This window comes from Sorex fumeus, unplaced genomic scaffold (assembly GCF_029834395.1).
Source record: "Sorex fumeus unplaced genomic scaffold, SorFum_2.1 ptg000171l, whole genome shotgun sequence".
Classification (NCBI taxonomy): Eukaryota; Metazoa; Chordata; class Mammalia; order Eulipotyphla; family Soricidae; genus Sorex; species Sorex fumeus.
The window spans coordinates 6,061,151-6,071,505 of record NW_026606228.1 but is presented as its reverse complement, the minus strand read 5'-3'; the positions used below and the strand labels follow the sequence as shown (position 1 = coordinate 6,071,505).

Genomic DNA, 10,355 nt, shown 5'->3' with positions numbered 1-10,355 from the left:
AATGCCACACTACTCATGTCAGGATGTACTACAGTGGTTCATAGAGTAATGGTCTTCAATCATTTTCAGCCAAAGGACTAACTGGAGGTTGAAAACTACTGGATCAGAGCCTTGATTCAGAAATAAAACTCACAGTCAGATGGTTTTGATCTCACAGTCAGATGTTATCAATTAAGCTGTGTTGTTGTCTTGTGGACGTTAAATTCTAAGACTCAGTTTTTCCGCCTGTAAAATGAGATAATAAAATACATTTCTATGGGATATTTACAAATAGTAAATCATTCTTGAATTTTGTTTAGTGTATAGTGCGCATGCAGCACCTTGTAAGCTGCTGTTAGGGACAAAGTACTACAGCAGTAACAATTCCTTGCATTGTGCCCCAATGATCAATTTTCACACATGCAATCACACTGAGTTATTCGAAGAAATTTGTGAGGTATGCAGGACAAGTGTTATTGTCACTATTTTACATAGACTTTGATCTTCATCTGGGCATCCTCATTAAGTAGACATGCTTGGGTGATCAGGACCATGAGCTCTATTCCTTACTTAAGGCTCAAACTGAATTCTGAGAACTTCCAGTTGATTGCCCAGAAGTGGGGAATCTTTAGGCTAGGGACCTCACTGGAAAAGCCTCAGTCTATATTTGGGTCTTGGCCTACTAGATAAAATATTATGAAGTTATCAAATAAGCCACGAATGGGGACAAAGGAACCTTCAGCACTTCTCTATGTTGGGTAGCACTGTAGCACTGTCCTCCTGCTGTTCATGGATTTGCTCAAGTGAGCACCAGTAACGTCTCCATTGTGAGACTTGCTACTTGGCATATCGAATATGTCACGGGGAGCTTACCGGGCTTTGCCATGCGGGCAAGATACTCTTAGTAGCTTGCCGGGCTCTCTGAGAGGGGTGGAGTAATCGAACCCGGGTCGGCCAGGTCGGCTGCATGCAAGGCAAACGCCCTAACCACTGTGCTATCAGTGGTGGGAAAGCCCCTGTGTTGGGTAATACAACTGAAATGAATCTGCATTTCTTCTTCAATTAGTAATAAATACATTTCATTTTGAATTCAATTGCAACTTCTAATTAAAGAATGCTACTATTTGCTCTGTAAGCCTTTCCCACGCCTGTTTTTTATGAGGCTTTTTTTTTTTAAAAAAAAAACACCTTTGTTAATCATACAAGATAACTCTGGTGTCATTTAGGGACCTACTTTGTGTTAATGAATATAGATTGGAGTCTTCTTAATTGTTCTCTGAGTAACTCCCAACTTTCAGAAGGGTAATTGATTTCAATCATCTTATTTGGTGCAACCTCTGTAACTCTTGAATCCCATAATTTTCAAATTCAATATTTGTGTGCTTGTACCCACAGGAGTATTTTGATTGGATCCTGTTATAATCCTAGAATTCTCAGAAGCCACCAACTTGGAGTATATCATTAAGTTTATTTATTTTTTAGTATGGTTTAGCCATACTTTAAAACACACCCCATACATAAACATTGAACTTTCTGAAAATTTTTTTCTTTTATTATTATTATTATTATTAGTGAATCACCATGAGGTACAGTTACAGACTTACAAACTTTCGTACTTGCATTTCAGTCATACAATGATTGAGTGCCCATCCCTCCACTAGTGTTCATTTTCTACCACCAATGGTCCCAGCATCCCTTCCAAAACCCCCAGCCTGTCCCCCCCACCCCACCCTGTCTCTAAGGCAGGGCATTCCATTTTTCTCTCTCTCCTTTTGGGTGTTGTGGTTTGCAATAGAGGTATTAATTGGCCATCATGTTCATTCTATAGTTTACTTTCAGCATGCATTTCCCATCCCAAGCAGGTCCTCCTAGCACCTTTTACTTGATGATCCCTTCTCTATCTGAACTGCTTTTTCCCCCCAGAATGTGAGGCTCGCTTCTAAGCTGTGGAGTAGTACTCCTGGTACTTATCTCTACTATTCTTTGGTGTTAGTCTCCCATTCTGTTGCTTTGTATTCCACAAATGAGTACAATCTTTCTATGTCTGTCCCTTTCTTTCTGACTCATTTCACTTAACATGATACTTTCCCTGTTGATCCACCTATATGCAAATTTCATGACTTCATCTTTTCCAACAGCTGCATAGTATTCCATTGTGTAGATGTACCAAAGTTTCTTTAACCAGTCATCTGTTCTCAGGTACTCGGGTTTTTTCCAGATTCTGGCTATTGTAAACAGTGCTGCAATGAACATACAAGTGCAGATGTCATTTCTACTATATTTTCTGAATCTCTGGGATATATTTTCAGAAGTGGTATTGCTGGGTCAAATGGGAGCTCAATTTCTAATTTTTTTGAGAATCATCCATACTGTTTTCCAAAAGGGTTGAATCAATCGGCATTCCCACCAGCAGTGAAGGAGAGTCTCTTTCTCCCCACATCCACGCTAACATCGGTTTCTTTTGTTCTCTTGGATGTGGGCCAGTCTCTGTTATGTGAGATGATATCTTATTGTTATTTTGAACTGTATCTTCCTGATGATTAGTGATGAAGAGCATTTTCTCATGTGCCTTTTGGCCATTAGGATTTCTTCTTTGAGAAAGTTTCTATTCATTTCATCGTCCCATTTTCTGATGGGGTTGGATGTTTTCTTTTTGTAGAGTTCAACCAGTGCCTTGTAAATCTTTGATATCAACCCCTTATCAGATAGGTATTAGGTGAATATCCTTTCCCATTCTGTAGATTGTCTTTGAATTCTGGTCACTGTATCTTTTGAGGTGCAGAAGCTTCTCAGTTTAAGATAGTCCCATCTGTTTATCTCTGTTTCCACTCGCTTTGCTAGTGAAGTGTCCTCTTTAAAGATACCTTTAGCTTCAATGTTGTGGAGGGTTTTGCCGACCATGTCTTCAATGTACCAATGGACTCTGGTCTGATGTTGAAGTCTTTAATTCATTTTGGTCTGCCTTTTGTGCATAGTGTTAGGTAGAGGTCTGAGCCCATTTTTTTTTTTTTGCATGTAGCTGTCCAGTTTGCCAGCACCATTTGTTAAAGAGGCTTTCCTTGCTCCACTTCACATTTCTTGCTCCCTTATCAAAGATTAGATGGTCATATATTTGAGGGTGTGTGTAAGAATATTCCACCCTGTTCCATTGGTCTGCAGCTCTGCCTTTGTTCCAGTATCATGCTGTTTGAAAAACCACTTTTCAAAAGCACTTTTATACTTAAAATACTAAAAAGCCGTTTGACTTTAGTGAAGAATGTATTGAAAAATTTCCCATATCTTTAGCTATATGCTATAATAGAGTAGAGGCTGAAGAAACTAAAGTCACATACTATGTGTTGACTATGAACAGTAGAAAACAACTCAAGAAAAAGCTCAATGGTAAGATATTTCATTTAATCAAAGTTCATTTTTAGCTTAACATCTAGAAATGCAGATAATGAAGTATATTTCCATATGTTTCTACGTAATAACCTTTTCTGGTTATAAAAATTTCCCCGGTTCTACATCATTTTTCACTCAAGTCCATGCTCAAAGATCAATTGTGATTTACTGCATTTCTTTGAAAATTGTAGAAACTAATTTTATCCACCACAAGATATATTCTGTCATTAGTTTCTGCCTCTGAGAGCTTAAAGTTTTTTATCAGATATTTTTTGAGGAATACCTAAATTGAGAAGAGACATTTTCATCACTGTCACGATCACGGTCCTCCCGTTGTTCATTGATTTGCTCGAGTGGGCCCAGTAACATCTCCATCGTGAGACTTGTTGTTACTGTGTTTGGCATATTGAACACATCACAGGGAGCTTGCCAGGCTTTGCCGTGCGGGCGAGATACTCTCAGTAGCTTGCCAGGCTCTCCGAGAGGGGCAGAGGAATCGAACTTGGGTCGGCCATGTTGGCTGCATGCAAGGCAAATGCCCTACCCGCTGTGCTATCGCTCCAGTCCTTCATCACTGTATTTTACTCAAATTAGCCTTATTGAGATGGTTATTGCTGCACTGGGTTTCCTACCTCTGTTCTCTGATTTCAACCCAGAACATACACTAGAATCAGAATAATTTTTCTAAAAGATTGTGTCAGATTGTTAGATCTTCAGTGGTTCCTTGTTTCTGTTTCCATTGGTGCACAATGCTGATCCCATAATCTGATTTCTGAACTTACCTCTCCAATTCTATTTGCTATAACAATTTCATACACCATATGCCAGTCAAACTATTGTGATTATTTGAACACTACATGAACATTCACACATACCCCTTTCTACTTAAGCTGTTCCTTCAACCAGCTATAATAACCTCTTCACCATCTCTCTGTATCTGAATTTTATGTCTCTGCATTTGTTAAGGTAGAGTTAGGGCACTAGTTCAAAATAAAAGATTATAAAGTAGTAAAATAACTTTAGAAATTCACAGGTTGAGTTTTCTCTCAGATGTTATGTTTTGTTTCACAATGGCAGAGGCTTCTCTGCATGGTCATTTAACAACTTAGACTCCTTCTAAGTTATAAATTCAACAAGCTCATATTCTCCCATCCTATAGGGAAGTGTTTTTCAACCTTGTTGTGGTTGCATACCCTGCTTTCTGAATTTAGTTTCCTTCCTGTGACCCTCCTGTCCTACAGCTTGTCCCCTTAGTCAGTGCCATGACTCCCTAATACTTTGATTTTCATCTGTGACACTTGGAATATCTTGGGGGCACATGAAGAATCAGATAGCCCATGGTTGAGAAACATTGTCCTGGTGTGTGACCTTCATTTAAATAATCTTGACCTCCTTACATCATCCAATCCCAACTAGAGAGGAAGGTGCTTAAATCTCAATAGGCCCGGAAGTGTAAGTGCCACATCTGCTCAATTTCCACTGGAAACATTAGTCCCAGACACATGAATGTAAAGGAAGCTAAACAATGTAATTCAGGGATCGCTCCCTGATGGGGTGGCTTGAGGGATCATATTGGCTGCTAGGGATTGAACCCAGGGTTGACTGCTTGCCAGTCATCCTACCTGCTGTACTACAGCTCTTGCCCCATAGACATATTTTTCATATGGAACAAATTGATGCCACATTACTGAAATCTGCTTCAGATAGCATCTTTCTTCAGCCTTGCCTTAGACTCTTCAGCTGCAAGTATTTTCTTTTTCCTCTGAATTACTCTAGTCCAGGTCTTTTCCATCTGTCATATGTTCAAGAAGACCATTATTGTTACTGTTTTTGGCATACTAAATACGCGACTGGTAGCTTGCCAGGCTCTGTCGGGCAGGCTGGACACTCTTGGTAGCTTGCCGGGCTCTCTGAGAGGGACGGAGGCTTTCAGGACGGTCTCCAGTCACCATTACAGGTGCTCCTAGTCTACCAAATGCAAGCGTTTGGTTGACTGGCATATTGTAACGATCTGCAGCACCTGTTGGTTCACTCTTCACCGGTTGGCACCATTGCCGCTCCCACCAATGATGAGGTAGTGAACCACGGGATTCCACAGGACATCAAAAGAACGAGTGGCTGCCCACCTATGAGATGGTCAGACTTCTTCGTCAAGACCCTGAACAAACGGTTTGAGGCTCTTCATGTTCCTGCCTGGAGCGAGCAGACGTCATTGGGCTACAGTAGCATGAGACAGGGACAAATGGAGACATTACTGGCACCTGCTTGATCAAATCGATGAGTAATGGAATGTCAAGTGATCAAGTGATCATATGTTCAAGAACTAGTGTAACTTTTGCTACACTACAGACTCTGAATGAGTCAGAGTCTGCAGTTTATGCATTTCTAATAAGATCCAAGGTAACACTTAGGCTCAGTCATCAGAACAAACTTTGAGTCCAGAAGTTTTGAGTCTTTTTTTGTTCCCCTCTGTGCGATATAACTTTTCCTACTTCCCAATATGAATTAATGTACTAATCTTTGGCTCCCTTTTTGGAGCTAACTCAGATAATACTGGATTTATTTGATATCCCTTTCTCTTTGATATCTCTTGACTCTTTCCAGAACCAGGAAAAGAATCTTGGGGCCAGAAAGATAGTACTTTTTGTTGTTGTTGTTGTTGTTTCAGTGACACCCGGCAATGCACAGGGGTTACTCCTTGAGCTGCACTCAGGAATTACCCCTGGCGGTGCTCAGGGGACCATATGGGATGCTGGGAATCGAACCTGGGTTGGCCGCATGCAAGGCAAACGCCCTTGCTTTGCATGCAGCTCTGACTTCAGTTAAATCTCCAGAACTGCCTATGATCTTCCAATCACCATGAGCCTCCCTAGGAGTGATGTTTGAACACAGAGCCAGCAGTAAGTCTTGAGTACCCTGGACCTGACCTGGAAATTAAAAATACATTGAGTCTTGTACACTTAGAGTTGTGTCACTGTCACTTTCCTCCCATAGTTTATCAATTTGCTCTAGTGGGCACCAGTAACGTCTCTATTGTGAGACTTCTTGTTACTGTGTTTGGCATATCGAATACATCACGGGTAGCTTGCCAGGCTTTGCCATGTGGCTACGATACTCTTGGTAGCTTGCTGGACTTTCCAAGAGGTGGAGGAATCAAACTGGGGTTAGCCCGGTCGGCCACTTGCAAGGCAAACACCCTACCCACTGTGCTATCGCTCCAGCACTGAGTTATGTATTAAATAATTTAATATCTGATGGTGTCAACTAATTCAGAGTGTTGAGCATAAACTTTTGAAAGACTGCAGTCCTTATGCCAGATTCTGGTCTGTGCTTACTTGCAAACACTTGTTTGAAAATGGTCTGTTGAAAACCCTACCCCATACAACCCAGCCAAATTAAGGAAGAACTTGCCAGAGAAGCGAGCTGCGTTAAGTGGAATTCAACAAATTGAATCCACATTTTGTCAAGGACTTTTCCCCTCCATGTGCTGTGACATTTCAAAGGAAATGTTAATCCCCGTGTTTGAAATTCATTTCCAAAGCCCCCCACCCCTGTTTAACAAGAGTGATTTTTGTGCCCACAAAGCTTCATGAGCCAGTTTGATAAATTTTGTTGAAGAGATGGCTGATTTTTTTTTTTCACCTGGAAGCACTCAGTGATCTTCCATTTGGAAATCTCAAGCTGGGTTCCAATTAAAGCTGGATGAGAATGATTCTTTTCTACTTGGCACCATTTTCTCCTGTTTTTCCTCGCTTCTGACATATGTAGTCCTGTTCTCGGTTTTGCATGTGATAGTAGAAGAAGGGAGAAGAGATGTAGTAGAGTGAAGTTTAAAAACACAAGCTACTTTCTTATCTAGTTTGAGTCAATGGAGCAAAGAAGGCCTTTAACTTCATTCTGGCAGTTTTCGTTAATGAAACCTCTAACTGGAATTTTCTGCTACTTAGAATTTGTTGTAAATGAGAGGCAAGGCTGAGGTTTCTCTTTTGAACTTTGTATGACAAAAGGCATTACAAACATGTATATGTTACCAAGATTTTAGAAACTTTTAGCCTAGTTGGAAAAAATAAAAAGGGTTTCCACCTTGCTGGTACAAGTTGCTAAGGTACCAATCACAGACTACGGAATTGGAGTGTGGTCCTTACCTATATTTCTCACTTGCAGGCACTTTCCTTAGCATCACCTTACCAGGCCTTAATTCCATTACTGGGTTATGGAATTGAAAAAAGGATAGTCACCTATGGTTAATTTTTAAACATTTATATTAGTTCTTCTGTGCCCCTACTGTGATTATGTACAGGTATGTGCTATTAGCACAGTGTTCTAATAGCATATTAGAGCATATTCTAATTACCATTACTGATGTTACTCTATATCAATGTGATAAGTATGTATTTTTGACCTACTATTCCATAATCTCTCTAGATGAAACCTTATAGTATGACATTTTCTTTTTCCTTCAGGGGAGAGCGCAAACATAGTCCCCCCACTACCACAAATTATGCAGTCGAGTTTCCCACATTTGGGGAAATCGCAGCAGTCAGCACATCTGGAGTGCAATGGATAAATAAGCCTTGTCCTGGGAAAACCACCTTTGTGATCATGGTATCTCCCCTTCCAGGTAACTATTAGAATCGCAAATTAAGAACAAAAAAATATTCCCAATAGGAATGGGACTAAGGTTAGATAAACCAGGCCCTTAAGGGAGAAAAAATATAAGGATATGCTCAAACATGCTGACCTTATAATTCTATGACACTGAGATTAAGAGCCTCCTTAGCATTTGTCCCAATGGACCTGGATCACCTCATTCTACCACAGGTATAGAATCACAATTTAAGAACAAAAATATTTCCAATACAAATGGGACTAGGGTTAGTTAAGCCAGGCCCTTAAAGGAGAAAAATTTAAGGATATGCTCAAACATGCTGACCTTTTACTTCTAAGACTCTGAGAGCGAGAGCTTCCTTAACATTTGTACCAAATGGGCCTGGATTGCCTTATTCTACCCCAGATCCTGATTATCAAGACAGAAAGCCGAAAATACCACTTTCTGAGAATTTGGATAATAGTCTATAATCCCTGCTCCACATCCACCCCCTTTCTTTTTGGTAAATGTGGGGAGCCTACAAATACAGACACTAGAGAATGAAAATGAAATTTTAGCAATCATGATTTTATTCATCACATGGATATAGGACTGGCATCATCTTCATTTGCCTTCTATGCTACAGCTGAACAAAGTCTTGACATAGATTTTATAATGAGGATGCATTCATTATTGACTTTGAGACTCTCCTTGGACTTAACTTTTGACACTGCGTCTTGATTTCAAAGCCCCCTGATTTTTCAGACCATCAATGGGACATCTAAATGCAAACAAACACATCATTCCTAGCCACTATCTAACTATATTTCACTTGCAAGGCATATGTGAATACCACCTAATTAGCTGTGACATGCATTTTGGCATATGTCGGAAGTTAAAGCCACTTCCTTAGAGGAACTCAAACTCCAAATTTATCTTTATTAAGGCCTTGTCCAAATGATAAATATACACTGCCTCCTTGCTATCTACTGCTTGGAAATAAATCACTTTAGGATTGATTTGCTAACGGCTTTCTTCGCTCTAAGGGTCCTCCTGCCCCGGAGGTCACACTGTCCTTCTTCACAAACGCTGATAACCAAATAGAAGACACCATGTTGTCCATACAGTAAACAAAGAAGAGAACCTGGAGCAAGAGGATGCCCCTTTGCACAACTAAGACAATCCATCCCCCACACCCTTACTATGTTTTGTAATGAGGGTGGGAGCAGGGGGAGGGGGAAGTCCCCCAAACAACTGTTGAGTATATGAGTAGATAGATGGGATGCATTCACTCTGTTTTCAGTTAAGTACTATGAAATTTGGGATAGCAGGTCTTTGATTAGTGTCCCATTGTTACAGCACCGGTAAGGGAAAAAAAATTCCCTGGGTGACATTGAACAAATATTGAAAACTTGCTTCTTTATAAAGCCACTTCTCTTTAAGTTGCTTTTTCCAAAAACCTATCGAAGATGGTGAGGACTTGTGGTACATTGTCAGGAATTACAAACTCTTTCTGGAGTTTCCCACTTAATATAAATACAATTGACCTGTATACAACTTGAGGCTTTATAAGCATCAGTCTGCTGCAGTCTGCTTTTTATAAATGTAAACTCTCATCTGGGGATTCAGCCAATGACAGGCGCTGAACCCTCTGATAGAGAAACTAATTTGCACATAAGCTGATCCCCTTAGTTCAAACACACAGTTCAAATGTCAGCTAAACAGAACTGGTTGACTGTGGGGAATTCAAGAAAACAGAACTTGCATCTCCTCTCTATGATGGCCTCATTTTTCCACATGGGAGTCAACTCTTGTGAGATATACTGATTTTTCAAGAAAAGGAGGTAATGATCTTTTAACACAATAGTTCCTATTTTTTAACTGTTGGAAAGTTTAATAAAAAAAATGGGTGAACTTCTCAGCAGCATATGTGTGTATGGGAGCAGTAACTAAGGCTGCACCTGCAGTGTTTGAGGGGATCATGTGGTGCTGGGTGTCAAACTTGGTGACTTGCACATGCAAGGCAGGTAGTCTGCTCCTTCGAGCTATCTCCCTAGCCCTAAATAATTTTTAAGTCACTCTGGTGGGGATGCAAATAGAATATATATGAAGAAAAGCTGTTTCTCATTAAATCCTGAAGCCAATCTCTAGCATTTTTGTGTTTCCTTGATCAGGACCAGAACTCTTCACTCACTTGGTGACTATAACTATTCAATCAGTCAGATGCCAAGATGTGAAAATATTCTTTTTAATAGTTTAATTATGATCTTGTATCACTGCACAGAGATGGCTTAATCCGCTTGCAGTTTTAGCTCCCCCACATTTCCAGCATAACACAACTTTAGGTTTTCAGGAATTAGATGCAACCGATTATCCAACCTTTATCTTAAAATGAGGCCCTAAT

At 40.2% G+C, this 10,355-nt stretch overlaps 1 non-coding gene across 1 annotated transcript; it reads right to left on the bottom strand.

Annotated features, from left to right (window-relative positions):
• Nucleotides 1–7,823: 7,823 nt before the first annotated feature.
• Nucleotides 7,824–7,992, bottom strand: LOC130017066 (U1 spliceosomal RNA). The gene has a single exon (XR_008791323.1). It is a non-coding gene; the product is annotated as a U1 spliceosomal RNA (small nuclear RNA).
• Nucleotides 7,993–10,355: the final 2,363 nt, after the last annotated feature.